The sequence below is a fragment of the Pelodiscus sinensis genome, chromosome 12 (assembly GCF_049634645.1).
Source record: "Pelodiscus sinensis isolate JC-2024 chromosome 12, ASM4963464v1, whole genome shotgun sequence".
Classification (NCBI taxonomy): Eukaryota; Metazoa; Chordata; order Testudines; family Trionychidae; genus Pelodiscus; species Pelodiscus sinensis.
The window spans coordinates 44,418,624-44,439,507 of NC_134722.1; the positions used below are offsets into that span (position 1 = coordinate 44,418,624).

A 20,884-nucleotide genomic window follows, 5' to 3' on the forward strand; every position below is an offset into this window, starting at 1 on the left:
GGGAGGGGGGTGGAATCTCCAGTTAAGTCCTGTCTTGATAAAGCCCTGGCTGGGATGATTTAGTTGGGGTTGGTCCTGCTTTGGGCAGGGGGCTGGACTCAATGACTCCTGAGGTCTCTTCCAGCTCTAGGATTCTGTGATTCATATAATGGGACAGCAGCCCTAGGTAAGGTGTCACCATGGCACTCACCATGGTGGAAATTCCTTTTAGCTTCAACAAAATATAATTGTTGATGTTCTGATAAATCTACTTATAAAGGTGTGGCAGGTACTGTCTGTGTTCTCCACTACACTGAGGTCTGAGTTCCACTTCTCATTCAACTGAATAAGTATTGACAAGAGAAGGTGTTATGGTTGTCTGTGGTTTACTTGAAAGTCACATGATTTTGCAGACTAGCTTCATGTCTATCAGCTCTAGATTTTGTCCCAATTTACTGAGTCTTTTTAATACAGTAAGCCCTCATAATAAAATAAAGAGCAACTGGATACACTGAGACTGAGGGTATGTCTACACTACCCCGCTAGTTCGAACGAGGTGTACCGGTAGTTCGGAATAGGAAGCCTAGTCCGAACTACCTAGTTCGAGCCCCGTGTAGCCGCGCTGCACGGGGTTCGAACCAGCGGGGTTTTAAAAATGGCGGCTCCCTGCTTATGCAAATGAAGCCCGGGAAATTCAAATCCCGGGCTTCATTTGCAAGTGCGGTATGCCTACATTACCCTCTTAGTTCGAACTAGGAGGGTAGTGTAGACATACCCTGAGTGCTCAGTCGGAAATTAAATAACATCCCCAAATGTCCTGAGCCAATAATCAAGTTCCACGTAAAACTTAGGATGGATTATTTCAAGGATTGTCTCTTTTATGGTTTCTATAAAGGCCTGCTATGGAACAAGCAGCAGCTTCTTCCCAAAACATTACACATAAAGTAAGAGGTTATAACAGTGCTGTCTGGGCCTTGAAATAGCTGAGTTTTAAATAAAATCTTTGGGTTTATGTGATTTCACTTCTTAAAGTTTAAATTTCCTACCCAGTAAAACTGTGCTGCATGCTCACAGCACCAAACTAAGTAAGATGTGCAAGGTGCTGTAAGACTTTCAGTGAAACCCTGTGTGTGTGTTTCTCTGATTTGGAAATGGGGAAACACGCTTGCTGAGGAGACAGAAAAGGTGCAAGGAAGGTCTGCATTAAAACCAGGAGTGACTTTAACACATTCTTTCATCTTTGTCAGTTGTTTTTCTTGTAACATTCCTATCTGGTAGCTCCTATGTGTATTAGGTGAACTAAAGTAGATTTCTTTATATTGTCAAATTTAAAGGTGATTTCATGAGGGACTGTCTGAGTTGCACCTAACCAGGTTAGGGGTGACTGCATGGAAGCCTAAGTGCATGTTTTGTAGAAATGTCACTTGATGGAACACACATGCTGAGGAGAGGGGGAGAAATGTAGACTCAAGCTACCTTTCTGGCACACCAATGAGCATCCACTAGTACATGAACTTATCAGTATCTGGCTCTGTTTATCTACCTCACACAGCTGTTTCTGCAGCCATTTCAGTGCTTTAAAATGAACATTTCAGCCTCTTGCTATTTTTCAATTATAGCTGACTAGCTCATTTACCTGGTGTGACTCGGGTCCTAAGGAGGGGCTCAAGGCAGGGGGCTGGAGGTGTGGGGAGGGTGCAGGAGTCAGAGGTGGGGGATGAGCAGAAGCTCTGGGCAGAGGACTTGGTATTTGTATAGGGGGTGAGTGGGGAATCAAATGCCCGCCTTCCCCCAATATTCGTACCAGGGTTACTTGCTCTTCCCCCTCCTGTCCCTATCAGGGAGCATGAGCTAAGTGCACAGCTTGTCTGCCTTGAGTTCCCTAGGTAGATTAAGGAATGCAGAAAACTGTGCACTTTCCTCTCATGCCTTGACAAAGGAGATCAGCCAGTAATGTCACCATACAAATCTGGGGGAAATTCAGTCCCCAACCCTCCCTACATAAAAGCATTTCATGTCACGTGTATTAGGCATGCCCCACTGCCATACAATGTATATCTTGCTCCAAAATGTAGACACACAGTATATATACATCCCAGATTTTAGGGAAGATGAAGCACACGTGGGTATTGTTATGATGTGACAAAAAAAGAAGAAAACCTATTGTTCTAACATTTCATACTTCATCCAGAGCTCCTTGTATTGACCCCCAATGTGTTGTCAATCAGGCACACTGCTCTCTACATTGAACATAAGAACATAAGAACGGCCGTACTGGGGCAGACCAAAGGTCCATCTAGCCCAGTATCCTGTCTGCCAACAGTGGCCAGCACCAGGTGCCCCAGAGAGGGTGGACCGAAGACAACGATCAAGCGATTTGTCTCCTGCCATCCTTCTCCAGCCTCTGACAAACAGAGGCCAAGGATACCATTTTATCCCATGGCTAATAGCCTTTTATGGACCTAACCTCCATGAAATTATCTAGCTTCTCTTTAAACTCTGTTATAGTCCTAGCCTTCACAGCCTCCTCTGGCAAGGAGTTCCACAGGTTGACTACATGCTGGGTGAAGAAGAACTTTCGCTTATTAGTTTTAAACCTGCTCCCCATTAATTTCATTTGGTGTCCTCTAGTTCTTCTATTTAGGGAACTAATAAATAACTTTTCTTTATCGGCCCTCTCCACACCACTCATGATTTTATAGACCTCTATCATATTCCTCAGTCTCCTCTTCTCTAAACTGAAAAGTCCCAGTCGCTGTAACCTCTCCTCATATGGGACCCATTCTAAACCCCTAATCATTTTAGTTGCCCTTTTCTGAACCCTTTCCAAGGCCAAAATATCTTTTTTGAGGTGAGGAGACCACATCTGTACACAGTATTCAAGATGTGGGTGCACCATAGTTTTATACAGGGGCAGTAAGATATTCTGGGTCTTATTTTCTATCCCTTTCCTAATAATTCCTAGCATCCTATTTGCCTTTTTGACCGCCGCTGCACACTGCGTGGAAGTTTTCAGAGAATTGTCCACGATAACTCCAAGAACTCTTTCCTGATTTGTCGTAGCCAAATTAACCCCATCATACTGTACGTATAGTTGAGGTTATTTTTCCCGATGTGCATTACTTTACATTTATCCACATTAAATTTCATTTGCCATTTTGTTGCCCAATCACTCAGTTTGGTGAGATCTTTTTGGAGTCCCTCACAGTCTGCTTCTGTCTTGACTATCCTAAATAGTTTTGTATCATCCGCAAACTTTACTACCTCACTGCTTACCCCTTTCTCCGGATCATTTATGAATTACTTAAAAAGGATTGGTCCCAAGACTGACCCTTCGGGGACACCACTAGTTACCCCTCTCCAATCTGAAAATTTACCATTTATTCCTACCCTTTGTTTCTTGTCTTTTAACCAGTTCTCAATCCAAGAAAGGACCTTCCCTCTTATCCCATGGCCATGTAATTTACACAAGAGCCTTTGGTGAGGGACCTTGTCAAAGGCTTTCGGAAAATCTAAGTACACTATATCTACTGGAGCGACGAGGAGTCCTGTGGCACCTTATAGACTAACTGAAGTGTAGGAGCATAAGCTTTCGTGGGCAAAGACCCACTTCGTCAGATGCATGTCAGATTCAGTCTGAATTTGCAGATTCAGACTAACACGGCTACCCCTCTGATATATCTACTTGATCCCCCTTGTCCGCATGTTTGTTAACCCCTTGAAAGAACTCTAACAGATTAGTAAGACAGGATTTCCCTTTACAGAAACCATGTTGACTTTTGTCCAACAAATTATGTTCTTCCACATGCTTCACAATTTTATTCTTTACTACTGTTTCAACTAATTTGCCCGGTACTGAAGTTAGACTTACCGGTCTGTAATTGCCAGGATCGCCTCTACAGCCCTTTTTAAATATTGGTGTTACGTTGGCTACCTTCCAGTCATTAGGTATGGAAGCCGATTTAAGGGACAGGTTACAAACCACAGATAATAGCTCAGCAATTTCCCATTTGAGTTCTTTTAGAACCCTTGGATGAATGCCATCCGGACCCGGAGATTTTTTAACATTAAGTTTTTCTATTTGTTCCAAAACCTCCTCTAATGACACTTCAATCCGGGACAGTTTCTCGGATTCATCACCCACAAACGACGGTGCAGATTCAGGAATCTCCCCAACGTCCTCAGCCGTGAAGACTGAAGCAAAGAAATCATTTAGTTTCTCTGCAATGGCTTTATCGATCTTGATTGCTCCTTTTATAGCTCGATCATCTAGGGGACCCACAGGTTTTTTAGCAGGCTTCCTGCTTCTAATGTACTTAAAAACATTTTGTTATTTCTTTGAGTTTTTGGCTAGCTGTTCCTCAAAATCTTTTTTTGCTTTACTTATTACAGTTTTACACTTGATATGACAGTGTTTATGTTCTTTTCTATTTATCTCACTAGGATTGGACTTCCACTTCTTAAAAGATGCCTTTTTGTCCCTCACTGCTTCTTTTACATGGTGGTTAAGCCACGGTGACTCTTTTTTAGGTCTCTTGCTATGTTTTTTAATTTGGGGTATACATTTAAGTTGGGCCTCTATTATGGTGTCTTTAAAAAGTTTCCATGTAGCTTTCAGGGATTTGGCTCTGGTCACTGTGCCTTTTAATTTCTGTTTAACAAATCTCCTCATTTTCGTGTAATTCCCCTTTTTTAAATTAAATGCCGGGGTGCTGGACTGCTGAGGTGTTCTTCCCACCACAGGAATGTTGAATGTTATTATATTATGGTCACTATTCCCAAGTGGTCCTGTAATGGTTATATCCTGGACCTGATCCTGCACTCCACTCAGGACTAAATCGAGAATTGCCTCTCCCCTTGTGGGTTCCTTCACCAGCTGCTCCAAGAAGCAGTCATTTAAGCCATTGAGAAATTTTATCTCTGCTTCTCTTCCTGAGGTGACATGTATCCAGTCAATATGAGGGTAATTAAAATCCCCCATTATTACAGAGTTCTTTATTTTGGTAGCCTCTCTAATCTCCCTTAGCATTTCAATGTCAGTATTGCTGTCCTGGTCAGGTGGTCGGTAATATATCCCTACTGCTAATTTCTTATTATTGGAGCATGGAATTACTATCCATAGCGATTCTATTCAACATGTTGATTCACTTAATATTTTTATTTCGTTTGATTCTACATTATCTTTCACATACAGTGCCACTCTGCCACCCACCCGGCCTGCTCTATCCTTTCTATATATTTTATATCCCGGTATGATTGTGTCCCACAGATTTTCCTCATTCCACCAGGTTTCAGTGATACCTATTATGTCAATCTTCTCATTTAATACGAGGTACTCCAGTTCACCCATCTTATTAGTCAGACTCCTAGCATTTGCGTACAAGCACTTTAAAAATTTGCCACTGCTTATTTGTCTGCCCTTCCCTGATGCATTGGATTCCTTTGTATGTGGTTGTTTGTCTGCTCTGGCCCATGGTTTGCCCTCTCCCCTCCTCTATTTCTGACTACAGCTTAGAGAATCTCTATCAATGGATTCTCCTCTAAGAGAAGTCTCCCTCCGATTTATGTGCATCTCCGCACCAATCGGCTTTCTCCCATCTCTTAGTTTAAAAACTGCTCTACGGCCTTTTTAATGTTTAGTGCCAGCAGTCTGGTTCCACCCTGGTTTAGGTGGAGCCCATCCTTCCAGTATAGGCTCCCCCTCTCCCAAAAGTGCCCCCAGTTCCTAATAAATCTAAATCCCTCTTCCCTACACCATCGTCTCATCCACGCATTAAGACTCTGAAGCTCTGCCTGCCTACCCGGCCCTGCGCGTGGAACTGGAAGTATTTCCGAGAATGCCTTGAAGAGCTACTACCCTTGTTCTTTGTGTTAGATCATACCAACTATTGTTCACCAAGTTCCTGTTCACCTCCAAGATAAGTAAAGCCTTTACCCAATGCTTCCAGACATAACTAGATACACACAAAAGGAGAGCTTTACAGTTCATAAGGCACAGAATGTTCTCTCTGCAACTGAGCATTAACAAACTCATGAGCAAAACAATGCCCCAATCAATGTGGACGGTGGAACTCCTGGAGAAATAGAAAGGCAAGGGGACCAGAAGCAGCCAGGTTGACAGGAGAGTCTGAAGCCACAGCAGAGAAAGGAGTCAGTAGATAAAGGTCTAACAGAGAACAGAGCAGGCGAAAGGTGTCCAGACTTTTCTGACTGGCCTGTCAAGGCACCTACTGAGGTCATAGGAGACATGAGGAACCTCTTCTCAGAAAAAAGTGTAGACTGAGTTAAACTGGACAACTAAGACATTTGTGTGGTCTCTGTGATGGTCACTTTTAGGGACACTGAGAAGAATGAGCAGCAGCAGTAAGCTATGTTTCTAACAGAGGGATTGCAAGACAAAATCAAGCCAGGAACAGAGCTTGTCAAGTGAAATAAAATTCCCTTGTTTAGCAGACCTCCTGTGGAGAAGACATCCAAGTCAAAATTTCAGCCCTCTTCCTGGGGAAAATGGTGATAGAATGAGATGTTTCAAAAAAGACTGAAAATCCTTATTTATTTCTTTGTTTTGGGCTGAATGTTTATGAAAGCTGCTTTCTTCCATCTTTTTGAGACAGCAATATCCTGTTATGCCTCAATCTGAATGATCATTATAAGCAGAGAGAAATTTAACTTTTTGTTCAAAAATAAATGCTTGCAAACACATTTTTCTGTATAATCAATTTTTAGCAACTACTCTGGCAACACACAAAAGAGCATGTTAATTCTTACTATTTTTATATAACCTCAAACCATCACGCTTCATTGCTTTAGTTTTTGGGACTCCTAAGACAATAGGAATCTTAATGTGCAAAAGAAAAAAAACCTCCTGGGACAGCTTAATATTATAAATAATCAGCATAAGAACAACATCAATAGAGAAAATGCATTCAGAATGTGTTACAGCTAACACTGCATGAGTTGGCCAAGACCCCATATCTGAACATCTTGATTAGGTCATGCCCTAAGACTCTGGCAAGTTTCTTGTTTTTAATCATAAAATCCACAATTCTTCCACAAACCTGAGCGGCTATTATGGCTCTGACAAGCAGAGCCCAGAGCTCACTGGTATTAGACTGACCTAGAAAATTATTCCTCTCTCAACTGGGAACGGACTACTATATATTAACACAGCTCCTACTATTCTGAGGCTGTAGAGATTTAACAAAATATAATCCAGTTTGCAAGTGGTAGCTGCTAATGTTTTTTCTGGAAACCACCTGCCAGAAGACTTTCATACTGAGATTTCTAACATACTTTCTCACAAGCAACTGGAATTTAGCATGGAAGATGCTAGACCAGAAGCAATGCATTGTTTCTTTCAGAATCACGAGATGCCTTTTGTTTTGTACTTCCATAGCTCAAATGACTAGAACATAAAAAATAAAAAGTGATCAGATTGTGTGTGTTGCAATTCTATCATTTGTGATTCAGGCTACAGAGCCTATGCCAGCACAGCCTCTTGTAGATGCAGCATGTGCCAACAGAAGTTCTTCTCTCAGCATAGGTATGCCATCTCCTCAATAACGCTGTTCTGTTTGCACAGTTGTTTATATACTGAGGGGTTTGCTGGTGTAGCTGTGTCAGTTTGGGAGCATGAATTTTTGTTTGATCACACTCAGACAGGTGTGTGTATGTGCACGAGACAGAAAACACATTTACACTCCGGGGGTTAACTCGAAATAAGATACGCAAATTGAGCTACATCAATTGCGTATCTTATTTTTAAATAACTTATTTCAAAATAGGGAGCGTCTACACAGCACTTATTTCGAAATAGAGCACTCTTCCTCCAAATTCCATTATTCCTAGTACAATGAGGGTTACAGGAGTTGGAGTAAGAAATCCTCTAGCTTGACAGTATTTCAACACTATTTCAAAATAACTGCCTGCTGGGTAGATGTGGACTATTATTTCGGAATAGTGCTAGTTATTTCGAAATAGTGTTGCAGTGTACGTGTACCCAGAGAGAGAGAATGAATAGGGGCTTTCAACTTGGAAACTTTTCTGTGCCACATGGACAGCAATGACCTTATACAGGAAGTACCAAACTTATAAACGGATTGTGTTCCAAAAGTTCCTTTGTAAGTTGGTTGTTTGGAACTCAGAACACATTTTCCTATAGAAACAAGTGTTCTAAATGGTGATTAGATTCGTAGGCTAGCCCACAAGATTTTTCAACCCACCTCACTGTTTACCCCTTTCTCCAGATCATTTATGGGAGAGGAGGGGAAGGGCACTGGGGGCTGGAGGGGCGGTGTCAGTGGGAGGGGGGCAGGCTGATGCTGGGAGAGGAGGGGGAAGGGCACTGGGGGTGGGAGGGGGAGGTGTCAGTGGGAGGGGGACAGGCTGATGCTGGGAGAGGAGGGGGAAGGGCACTGGGGGCTGGAGGGGCAGTGTCAGTGGGAGGGGGAGAGGCTGATGCTGGGAGAGGAGGGGGAAGGGCACTGGGGGCTGGAGGGGGAGGTGTCAGTGGGAGGGGGAGAGGCTGATGCTGGGAGAGGAGGGGGAAGGGCACTGGGGGCGGGAGGGGTGGGTGCTGGGAGGAGGCTTGAGAGAAGGGGTGGGCATGAGGAAGGCCAGGATGGAGCAAATTGTGTGTGAGGGCACAGAGGGGCAGGAGGGGAATGGGGCAGAGACTGGTGAGGGGGTGGGTATTAGGGAAAAAGAGGGCAAAGGGAGGCACAAGGAGGGTGCAGGGCTAAGGGAAGGTGCAGGTGCCAGGGGATTCTGGGGTGAGGAGGAGGGGAGAGCTGGCCACCGGAAGCAGAACTGGACGGGGGAATCAGGGCAGGCTGGGGAGATTGGGGGGCTGGTGGAAGCAGGGCTGCCGGGGGGTGTGAGGTTGGGGGCAGGGAGCTGGCCGGGGAAGATGTGGGAGAAACGACCGCTGGACGGAGGGCTAGACACAGGCAGTGGGGCTGGACAAAGGAGATTGGGAGGAGAAGTGGGGGAGAACAGGCTGCCCGGGAGGGGGTTGGGGGAAGTGGGGCTGGCCAGAGGCGCAGTAAGGGGAGCAGGGGGGAGGAATGAATCGGCCTGCAGGGAGTGGGACTGACCCACATTTGCAGGATTCTTGATATAAAATCTGTATCCACAGCTACATCTGTAAAAATAAGCTATGGATATCTGCATTCACATCTGCAGATGCAGATATTCATAGATATAAAGCAGATAGCCACAGATCTGCAGAGCTCTATTGATCTAAATACTTGCATTGATTTGTTCACTGGTTTTGGAGGTCTGGTCCCGACCAATTTTTAAGCTCTCAACTATTTGACATTACAAATTACTCCTGTGTGACAGCATGGCTCCCAGCTAAAGTAAAGGATGTAGGACTGGTTGAGTCTAGGACTGTTGACTCAATCACCACCCTTAGTCTACAGCTAATTTACATGTAACATTCTCTTGGTTGTATGAGGGAGATTGATGGTGAATTAGTTCAATCATCACTGGAATTCACAGTTGTATAAATCAAATTTTAAGTTCAGTCATTTTGGCTATTTTTTAAACACACACATGACTATGACAGCACACACTTCCAGATACTAGTAGGAATAATAATGACCTTTTGACAAGGAGCATTTGGAGAATCTATGGACTCTTCTGTTGGGCCTCTAGCACCTTTTAAAATAAATTAGATGTATATAAATAAGAGTAGCATCTGCGGCTATTCTAATTAACATCACAAGAGCCATTCATCCTCATGCTTCAGGGCAAACACAGACCACCAGCTGGGGTCAGGATGAAATTTCCCTAGTAAATATAGTACATAATTAGACTACCTTATGCTGTTGGCATCTTTTCCTCTGAAGCATCTGGCATTGGACTTTGTCAGAGATAGGTTACTAATAAGTTGATCTCTCTTATTATAGCATTGACTACATTCATCTTATGATTTTTTACTTACAAAAGCTAAGGGACTCAATTAGGATTCTTCCTTTAGGCTTAATATTTAGCTTAATGAAAGGAGGGATGAATATGAACAAGTGTTCTTTTCTCTCTTGGTATGTCTAGATTGCATCCCTCTGTTGGCAGAGGGATGTAGATTAGGCAGGTCGACATTGCAAATGAAGCGGGGATTTAAATATCCTGCGCTTAATTTGCATAAAAATGGCCACCGTTTTTTCAGATTCAGCACTTTGTTGGCAAAAAGCGGCAGTCTAGAGGGGGATCTGTCAAGAAAGAAAGCCTTTTTCAACAGATCCTTTATATCTTGACAGATCCCCCTCTAGACTGCCACTTTTTGCTGACAAAGTGCTGAGTCAGCAAAAACGGCAGCCATTTTTATGCAAATTAAGCACGGGATATTTAAACCCCCACTTCATTTGCAATGTCGACCTGCCTAATCTGCATCCCTCTGCCAACAGAGGGATGCAGTCTAGATACACCCTCTAAAACCACTTATTTAGAGGTAGAGGGGAGCATGGCACTGATTTCCTACAGATCATTCATCTCAGTCACACTTTATAAATGAAGCAAGTTCATTCAGGCTGAAAAATTGTGTGTGTCAAGATTCCATCTCTAAAGAGCTTCAGGTGAAATTCACATTGGTGCAGAGGGACAGCACAAGGTAGGTCACAAGAAGCTGTGGCTATATCTGGAGGCTTTAGCTCCTGCATGTCGTAGTGAACACCCTCAAAGAACTGCATTCCTACCTGTCCTGCTATGGAGTGATTAAAATGGAAAAGCATTGCTTTAAGGGGATGAATTGTGCAACTCTAACACTGGTTAAACTGCTTGTTTAATAGCATGAAACTTCCTGTCTACAGAACCTGAGCACTAAGCTAGGGGGAGAGGTAGATACGCTGGAAAGCAGGAATAGGGTCCAGAGTGACCTAGACAGAGGATTGGGCTGAAAGAAATCTGATGAGGTTCAACAAGGACAAGTGCAGAGTCCTGCACTTGGGACGGAAGAATCCAAAGCATTGTTACAGGATGGGGACTGACTGGCTAGGTAGCAGTTGAACAGAAAAAGACCTGGGGATTATAGTAGATGAGAAGCTGGATATGAGTCAACTGTGTTCCCTTGTAGCCAAGAAGGCTAATGGCATATTAGGGTGCATTAGGAGGAGCATTACCAGTAGATCTAGAGAAGTGATTATTCCCCTTTATTCAGCTCTGGTGAGGCCACATCTGGAATATTGTGTGTAGTTCTGGCCCCTCACCATAGAAAGGATGTGGATGCATTGGAGAGGGTCCAGCAGAAGGTAACCAGAATGATTTGGGGGCTGGAGCATTTGACTTATGAGGAGAGGCTGGGAAATTTGGGTTTATTTAATCTGCAGAAGAGAAGAGTGAGGGGGGATTTGACAGCAGCCTTCAACTACCTGAAGGGAGCTTCTAAAGAGGATGGACAGAAGCTGTTCTCAGTAGTGATGGATGGCAGAGCAAGGAGCAATGGTCTCAAGTTACAGTGGGAGAGGTCTAGGTTGGATATTAAGAAAAAACTATTTCACTAGGAAGTGGTGAAGCACTGGAATGGGTTACCCAGGGAGGTGGTGGAATCTCAAGCCCTAGAGGTTTTTAAGTCTTGGCTTGACAAAGCCTTGGCTGGGATGATTTAGTTGGGGTTGGTCCTGCTTTGGGCAGGGGGCTGGACTCAATGACCTCCTGAGGTCTCTTCCAGAATTATATTTCTCTGTTTCTTTGAAGATCAAAATAAATACTATTGTACACATTAAACCCAATAATATTTGCAAGAGGCAACTAAGAGAAAACCAATGGTAAGTAAAGACCCTGGAGAACTGGCATATCTGGCACAGCTCCCAGCCGCTTGCAACCTCTCTGCTGGGGCTCTCTAGTTCAGCAATATCCATGGATGTTGCTGGACCAGAGTCCCGGACCCCTTAGGTTCAACCTGTACAATAGCCAGATCAGGAAGAATGAAGAAATATTATGAAAATTAGCTAAGAGAAAGTGTAAGGATCTGTTATGAAATATCCCAGACCATGTTTCTCCTTCATCTGGTGCTTTTTATGAACCAACTCATAAGCTGCTGTCTGAATACAGTTATGTAAATCAGGAGTCAATCCAGCCAGCCTAAGTGAACAATATCATTGAGAACTGACTCAATCTGATTATTTGATCTTAAAGAGAAGATATCAATATCCTCTGTTTACACTAAGGCTATGTCTACACTCTACAGTTGCTTCGTCAATTTTTAGAAGGCATTTGACAGTATAGATCAGAAAGTGACTTGGGCGGTGCTGGAGTCATATGGAGTGGATAGGAGACTAATACGGCTGTTGAACGATATCAACGATAATGTGGAGGCAGCAGTGAGAAAGTGTGAAGAGCTGGGAAGGTGGTTTGGAACGAGTAGCGGTACGAGTCAAGGAGATCCAATATCACCAATTATTTTCATCACACACCTAGAGAGAGCGATGGACAAGATCAATGAAGTAGAAGGGATATCAGTGCACGGGATGAGAATTAACAACTTGAGGTTCACAGATAATATAGTTATCATTGAGGAAGATGAAAAGAAGTTAGCAAGAATGGTGCAGGTGCTAAATGAGGAAGGTAAGCGGTATGGACTGACTATGAATACAGGCAGTCCCCGGGTTACGTACAAGATAGGGACTGTAGGTTTGTTCTTAAGTTGAATCTGTATGTAAGTCGGAACTGGCATCCAGATTCAGCCGCTGCTGAAACTGATCGCCAGTTCTGACTTACATACAGATTCAACTTAAGAACCCCAAGCTTCCCCAAGTCAGCTGCTGCTGAAACTGATCAGCGGCTGATTCCAGGAAGCCTGGGGCAGAGCAACTCTGCCTCGGGCTTCCTGTAGTCAGCGCTGGTCAGTTTCAGCAGCGGCTGACTTGGGGACGCCTGGGGCAGAGCAGCTGGGGAGCTGCTGGGTTGCTCCAGTAGCACCGCTCCTCGGCGCTACTGGACCAACCCAGCAGCACCCCAGCTGCTCTGCCCCAGGCGTCCTGATTCAGTCACTGCTGAAACTGACCAGCAGCGGCTGAATCAGGACCTGGGGCAGAGCAGCTGGGGTGCTGCCGGGTTGGTCCAGTATTGCCCAGGGGACCGTCCCCAGCAGACCACAGGCACCGGGACTGAAGCCGCAGCAGCGGCGGGTTCCCGCGCTTCTGAGGCTTTGCTCTGGCAAAGCCTCAGAAGCGCGGGAACCCGCCCGGTGCCCCTGGTCTGCTGGAGACGGTCTCCAGCAGACCAGGGGCACCGGAGCAGCTTACGAACGGGGCTTTCTCGCCCCGGAGCTCGCAGGTAGCAATCCGCCACCTCGACCTCCGGGGCGAGAAAGCCCCGTTCGTAAGTGCGGATCCGACGTAAGTTGGATCCGCGTAATTCGGGGACTGCCTGTATCTATAAAATGAAGACAATGGTATTTGGAGATAAGGAAATAGGAAGGATGATCAGTGCAGATGGGATCAAACTAGAGAACGTAGAGAAGTTCATGTATTTGGGGAGCAACATGACGTATGAGCTAGACTGTAAGAAAGAAATAGCAACTAGAATAGTGAAAGCAAGAGCGAGTTGGAAGGCAATAGGTAAGATCTGGAAAAGTAAAGCAATTAGTTTAGGAATGAAGCTAAGCATCTTGAAAACGTGTGTATTTAGCAGCATGTTGTATGGATATGAGACATGGATGATAAAGATTCGAAGAGAAGGATATTGGCATTCAAGAGGAGTTGTTATAGAAAGATCCTGAGAATAGGATGGATGCCGAAGGTTACCAACGAGGAATTATATAGGAAAATACAGCCGAAAGAGAACTTACTGCAGAAGGTTATACAACGGTAGTTACTGGTATTCGGGCATATCTGCACAAATAAATGATGAGCGAAAAATTAAGACCCTGGTATTCGGCATAATGGATAATCTGAATAGGAGAGGCAGACCTCACAGAGAATGGGTAGATTATATAGCAGATTGGTGCGGAGCTAATCAACAGAAACTAAGCCGCTCCGTACTGGACAGGAAAAGATAGAAGGAAATAGTGAGGGAGGCATTGGATACCAACGGGCATTTAGCCCATGGTTGATGATGACGATATGGCTACACTGCAGAGAAGTTGGAAAAAGATAAGCAAATTGAGGTTCGCAATTTGCATATCTTTTTTCGTTTTTCCCAAAAAGAGGCTTTTCTGAAATTAGTCCTGTCTACATGGGGCCAAGTTTTGGAAGAAACTCCTCTTTTGGAACATCCCTTATTCCTCTCACCAAGAGGAATACAGGGATGCCAAAAGAACACATCTGCTTTTTTGGAAACTGTTCCAAAAAAGCGAATGCATTTGTTGGACATGGCACAGCTTTTTCAGGATACCTCTAGTATCCTGGAAAACCTCTGCAGTCTAACATAGCCTAAAACTAAGCTTGAGTCCTCTCTCCTGGGGCTATTCAAAGAATTCACACCAAAACCTGAAAGCCTAGAAGTTTCTTGGTAGTTTCTTCACATAAAATACCTTCACCCTTCTTCTGTGCTTTACAAATAGTGGATGCCTGAAAACCTATCCTTGGGATTCTGCCATTTGAATAAAAATGTCTCAATTTTGTTAATTAGAATTTTGTTATTCTAATTCTATACACATTCAATTCTGGGATGGAAATAGTTTTTTTATGATTATTATGAAAATAACTGAAGGGGGAAAGAAACATGATACATGCGAAAGTATCTTTGGAAGAGATAGTCAAGTTAAAAAATCAAAGGTCAAAAGTTTCCCCACTTAGTGCAGGGAATGGAACAAACATTGATTTGTAACACCTATTCCGCACATGGGCTAATTTTCACCTTCTTCTGGGACCTGGGGCAAAGGACACATTCTAACATGAACTACTAGAGTAAATGGTGGGTTCTCTGTAACTTCAAGTTTTGAAATCACGAGCTGCGGGCTTCAGTAACATAGCTACGGTGCATCTACACAGCAGTGCTAGCTCGAAATAAGCTACCCAACACCACATTTTGAAATAGACCGCTATTCCACCAAGTCCCTTAATCCTCATGGAACAAGGTTTACTGGGATGTCAGAATAGCAAGCCCATTATTTCGATTGCATTTTGAAATAACAAGTGTGCTGTTAAGATGCAGAAAATGCTATTTCAGGATATTAGACATATCCTAAAATAGTGTCACTATCTAGATGTACCCACAAAATCTATGGGTCTATTATAGGAGTGGGTTATGTGGTCTGTGATGTATGTGTCTCTGAGCCTAATTGGCTTAAGAATGAGATTTTCTCTGAGCTGGATCCAGGAGCTGGTATTATGCCTTTGCAGTAATTCACTGCTTCTCAGCATTGTGAAGCCAGCTGCCCGACTACTTCTTTCCAAACTCTGTCACACTCCATGCCAGAGGCAATGTTTTTTTTTTTTTTTTTAAAGTCAGTTCATGGAATTGTAAATAGAGAAGATACCATACTAGCAAAACTACATTGGGTGTCACTGATAAGTGGTGAGGTCTTCTCATGTTCAAAGAATTTAATTATGTATGGGCCTGATCTAAATTCTCAGTGACCTCAATGGGTGCCTTTCCAGTTGCTTTAAGGTCAGAGAGGGTATGTCTACACTACAAAGTTAGTTCGAACTAACGGATGTTAGTTCGAACTAACTTTCCTAGGCGCTACACTAGCGCTCCATTAGTTCGAATTTAATTCAAACTAACGGAGCGCTTAGTTCGAACTAGGTAATCCTCATTCCACGAGGATTAAGCCTAGTTCGAACTTACTAGTTCGAATTAAGGGCTGTGTAGACCCTTAATTCGAACTAGTGGGAGGCTAGCCCTTCCCAGGTTCCCCCTGGTGGCCTCTCTGGGCACAACCAGGAAAACTCTTCTCCTCTCCCCCAGCCCCGGGCCCTTAAAGGGGTAGACTCTGGCCAGACGGCACTGGAGACAGACAGCCCTACCAGCAGTGTCTGCCCCTGACCGAGTGGCCCCACCATGAGCCAGGCAGCCAGTGGCAGCGAGCCGTCCCCTGCCCAGTCCCCAAGCACCCAGGGGCCAGCCAGGGGCCGTAGACGGCGCGCGGCCCCCTGGACTAGTGCGGAGGTCATGGACCTCATTGAGGTTTGGGGGCAGGCCCCCAAACTCCAAGATCTCCGCACTAGGAGGAGGAACGTGGCCGTCTACGGCTGCATAGCAACTACCATGACCTGCAAGGGACACAGGCGCTCCCGGGAGCAGGTGCGCATTAAAGTTAAGCAGCTGCGGCAAGGGTACGCCAGGGCCACCAGGGGCGGCGCCGCTGCAGGGGATGACACCTGCCCCTACTTCCCCGCCCTCCACCAACTCTTGGGGGGCAAGGAGGTCCACACCAGTCCAGGAGGCAGTGAGCCGGGAGCAGAGGGCCCTGACCCGGGCACACCGGAGGGGCCACCGCAGGATGTCCCAGCGTCCAAGGAGACCGTACCGGGTATGTAGTTTGAATTAAGTAGTTCGGGGGAGGGGGGAGGCGGGAGGGAGACCAGAGACCACACGCGTGGGCCATGCCTTCCACGGATCACGCAGACACCTGTGCACGTGTGAGCACATGCCATGCCACCCTTGGGCAGGTGGCTGCAGCTGCGTGACACCCAGGGGCCATGGCCCAATAGGCACATGCTAGCGCAAAGAGACCTGACATGCTCCCGACCCCGGGGCGGGACCCAGCAGGATGCTTTCCCTTCACATGTCCCCTCTACACGGAGGCGGGGAGATGTCCCCCTCCCCCTCGCCGCCCCGGCCACACTATACATGGCACAGGGACATGGGTGTGGTCTTGGGGCAGCTCCCTGTCCTGGGGAGAGCCAGACATCCTGACCATGGCCTCTGTACAAGCACAGCGGCTGTGACGGTGCAGGACATGGTCACCCTCACGTTGCGGGGTGGAGGAGGGGGCTGGGCATCATCCTCTGCGTCCCCAGGGAGAACTGACCACTTCTCTTCTTTCTCTACAGCTGCACCAGCTGCTCGTGCAGGGCGCACCACCCTGCCCGGGACATGCTCCCGCACCCGTGGCCTGCTCCGGACCACCACCACGGAGCAGGAGTATTGGGACCAGCACCTGGGGGCCCTGCGAGCCCTGCACCGCACACTGCAGGCCTGGATGCGGGAAGACCTGCAGCTCCGCCACAAGCTGCTGGCTCAGGTCCGAGGGCTGAGCACAAACCTGCAGGTCCTGCTGCAGAGCATGGTGCCCCGTGCTGGTCCTGCGCCTGCTGCCCCCCCAACTGCTGTCCCTCCTCCCACTCCTGCCCCCCCTCCCACCTCTTCCTCCTCAACCCCCACACCCTCTTCCTCAATGTCCACACCCCCCACCTCAACCTCCGCACCCTCCACCCCATCCCCCCGGGGACACCGAGGCCCCCTCCCTCGCCGTGCTGGGAGGCGGTTGGCCCGGTGAGACCCCCACCCCTGATCCTTGAGTTTCCCCACCCCCTTCTTCCCCTTGCTTCCCCCTTCCAGCTCCCTCCTCCCAGTTTTCCCCCTCCCCTCTCCCAGCCTCTCTCTTCCCCTCTCCCACCTCCTTTTCCCAGTTTCCCCCAGTTTTGTTCAGTAAAGAGAGTTTCTATTTTTGACCATACGTGTCCTTTATTTTGTACATCAGGAAGGGGGGCTAGGGAAGGGTAAGTGGAAGGAGGTGAGGGAGGAATGGGGTACGAGCCCCCGATGGGAAGGACTGAGCTGGCTCTGCAGGCTCCTCGGGGTGGAAGCTCTCCTGCAGCCCCCCGATTGCCCCCTCTCCCCAGATGGCAGCCTGTGGCAAGTGCAGCCGGGCTGATGGGCGAATGCTGTGATGTGCCGAGTGTGGGCACTCCAAGCCAGGACTGCTTTGCAAGCGGGGAACCCCTGAGAACTGTCTGTCCGGGGTGGGGGTCGGGTCCCTTTAAGCACAGCCCTCGGCTAGCCTGAGACAGCAGCTCCACGCTCTAAGTCCTAACCTGATGCCCTGATGGCACTGCTTCCGGCCATCCTTAAGCCCGGTTCAGGGTCCACTTAATGTGGACATGCTAGTTTGAATTAGCAAAATGCTAATTCGAACTAGTTTTTTAGTCTGGATCGGTTAGTTCGAATTAGCTTAGTACCCAGAGGGTACATTGGCATTGATCATTTGACATTGGTCAAATTTGACATTTGACATTGGTCAAACCCTGTTTTTATAACCCTGAACCTTAGAAGTCAAAGGACATTTTGGCTATGTCTACACTGGCGACTTCTTGCGCAAGAACATCTTGCACAAGGGTTCTTGTGCAAGAAGTCTTGCGCAAGAAAACGTCCACACTGCCATGTGCGAGCTGTGCTTTTGCGCAAGAACATCCATGGCAGTGTGGAGACACTTTTGCGCAAGAAAGCTCTGATGGCCATTTTAGCCATAGGGGTTTCTTGCGCAAGAAATCCCTGCCGAGTGTTCTCACTGCCCTCTTGCGCAAGAGCTCCTGCATAGCTCTTGTGCAAGGAGCTGTCTCTTATCATGCTGTACTGTAAATTTCCTTGCACAAGAGCGGGCGGGCAGTGTAGATGCTCTGCGGATTCTTGCGCAAGAATGGCCGTACTTGCACAATAACCCGCCAGTGTAGACATAGCCTTTGGGTGAGTAAAGGCTGCCAAGATTTGGCTTTTAGTACAATGGGAGTGGGACATGCATTGAAAACTTAAAGAATCCCAAGCCCTAGGTGTCACACCTGCCTCTACATTTGTGTACACACCATTTAGATTGTGCATTCACACTGGCTGTGTCTACACTGGGCCACTTATTCCGGAAAATCAGCCGCTTTTCTGGAATAAGCTGCGAGCTGTCTACACTGGCCCTTGAATTTCCAGAAAAGCAAAGATGCTCTACTGTACAAAATCAGCCGCTATTCCGGAAAAACTATTCTGCTCCTGCTCAGGCATAAGTCCTTATTCTGGAACAGTGTTCCGGAAAAGGGCCAGTGTAGACAGCCCAGTGGTCTTTTCCGGAAAAAAGCCCCGATCGCGAAAATGGCGATCGGGGCTCTTTTCCGGAAAAGCGTGTCTACATTGGCCACAGACGCTTTTCCGGAAAAAGGGCTTTTCCGGAAAAGCAGCCTGTCAATGTAGATGCTCCTTTTCTGGAAAAACTGAAAACGGAATAGTATTCCGTTTTAAGCAGTTCCGGAAATTCATGCCAGTGTAGACACAGCCACTGAGTCTGTGTGAGTTCACAGGCTGTCATTAAAAATTTAGCCCAGAATGGCAAGGGAAGGGGAGTTCGCACCAATCCAAGCAAACCTTCGCTTCTCATCATCATGGCACTTTCCTGGAAGCAGGAAGAACAGGAGGGATGGTCCATATGTAGACAGACTTTGATAATGTAATAATGTCTTGTGCAATGTGGCTTAATGATAGATTAAACAGATGTAGTGTAATGGCTAAAGTGAGAATAAATGTTAAGCAACAATCATTCTGCCGGCCACCCTGGGTTAGCAGGGAGGAACAGTCTTTTAGGCCATTGGTAAAAATGCATCAGATGTCAAGGCAGAAAGAGATCAGAAGGGTCCTTGTGACCCAGCATGATCACAATTGTGCTCTTAGAAGTAATTATAATACAGGTGGTAGTAAAGAAAACACGAAAATGATTGAAATGTGGTACTAATAGAAGTTTTGTATTACAGTCCCTTTGCCTATGTAAAACAATTATGTAGTTGCTGTGGAAGTAGTGAATGAGTGTGGAATGTGAGTGATTGAAGATAGATAACTTGAAGGCTCAGCAGTTCAGCATCCACATGGTCAAACAAGGGGGAGAAAAAGCCAGAAGACTCAGGGGTGCTAAGATACTATCAAATGGGCCTGTTGTAAGGCAGACTGCTGTAGATGGCCTTGGAGTTAGAGCCAACAATTGCCTTGGAATGACACCAGGCAAGACGCACCAACAGACTGATGTCAGATGAAAAAGAAAAACAACTTCCAGATAAGCAGGTGTTACATAAACTGATTAAAACTATTAAAAGTTGACAGGGCAAGATGAATAGATCTGAATGGGAGAGAAGTCCTATAAAAGATGGTGTGTCTTGCATGACTTTTTGGGTCTCAGCTGATCAACGCTTGAAAAAGCCCCACTCCTCTCTCCTCCTTACATTTAACTTGCCTGGCTAGTGAATAAATGAGAGCAACAGATTACTAACTATGAACAAGACTGTGTGTGTGTTTAAGTACAGTATGTGGGTTTAGTATACTATATGCATATTCCAGAATAATGTTACGTTATCACAGTGTGGTATTTTGCCTTATCCCCCATGTGATTCAGGGGAAGAGATGGGATTTTATATTTTTAAAACCCTACACAAGTGCTTCTAAATCTGAAATTAGGAGCTGGGCCCTGTGTTTGGTTTTCTAGGAGAGGAGGAGGAAAACTAACATGTTTTAAAACATCCAATCAAAGTCTCCTTGTTGTAACAGGAATTCTCCATGCTGGCATCTTCTCTGCAGGAATAGGAACTGACATAACCTTTAATGCTATTCAAAGGTTTCAGGCAGCAATTTTTCATTAATCATAGTCCTGATTACTGAGATCCTCCATTAGTTGGCAAAGCCAGAATCTAAGTGGGATGGGTTTAACTTCAGAGAATTAGGATTTCATGTATAAAATATTAAATTTTATATTTAAAGCCATCTGTCACAGACTATCATCAGCCATGGAGAATGATTTTTCCCCCTTGTGCAAAGAAGCTATTTATATAGGTTGTAGCGGATTCACCAAATAAAGAGATTAAACTTTTCAGTGCAAAGTTATTGTGTTGGTTCTCATACTGCTCACGAGAATTCCATTAGTATACAGTCTCTCAGCTGTAAGTCGTAGTAGAAAATATCACCAGGGTTTAGTTTTCTTCTGGAAAAGACAGCAACATTCAGACCTCCTTTCCAGGCAGTGTCTTTGGAGCCAAATGACTCCAGGGCAGTAGGGTAC

General features: G+C 45.8%; 1 protein-coding gene across 2 annotated transcripts in view; it reads right to left on the minus strand.

The window, feature by feature from the left end:
- Positions 1–20,884, minus strand: part of GNAO1 (G protein subunit alpha o1) — a 352,130-nt gene that overhangs the window by 210,908 nt on the left and 120,338 nt on the right. The window lies entirely within an intron of this gene.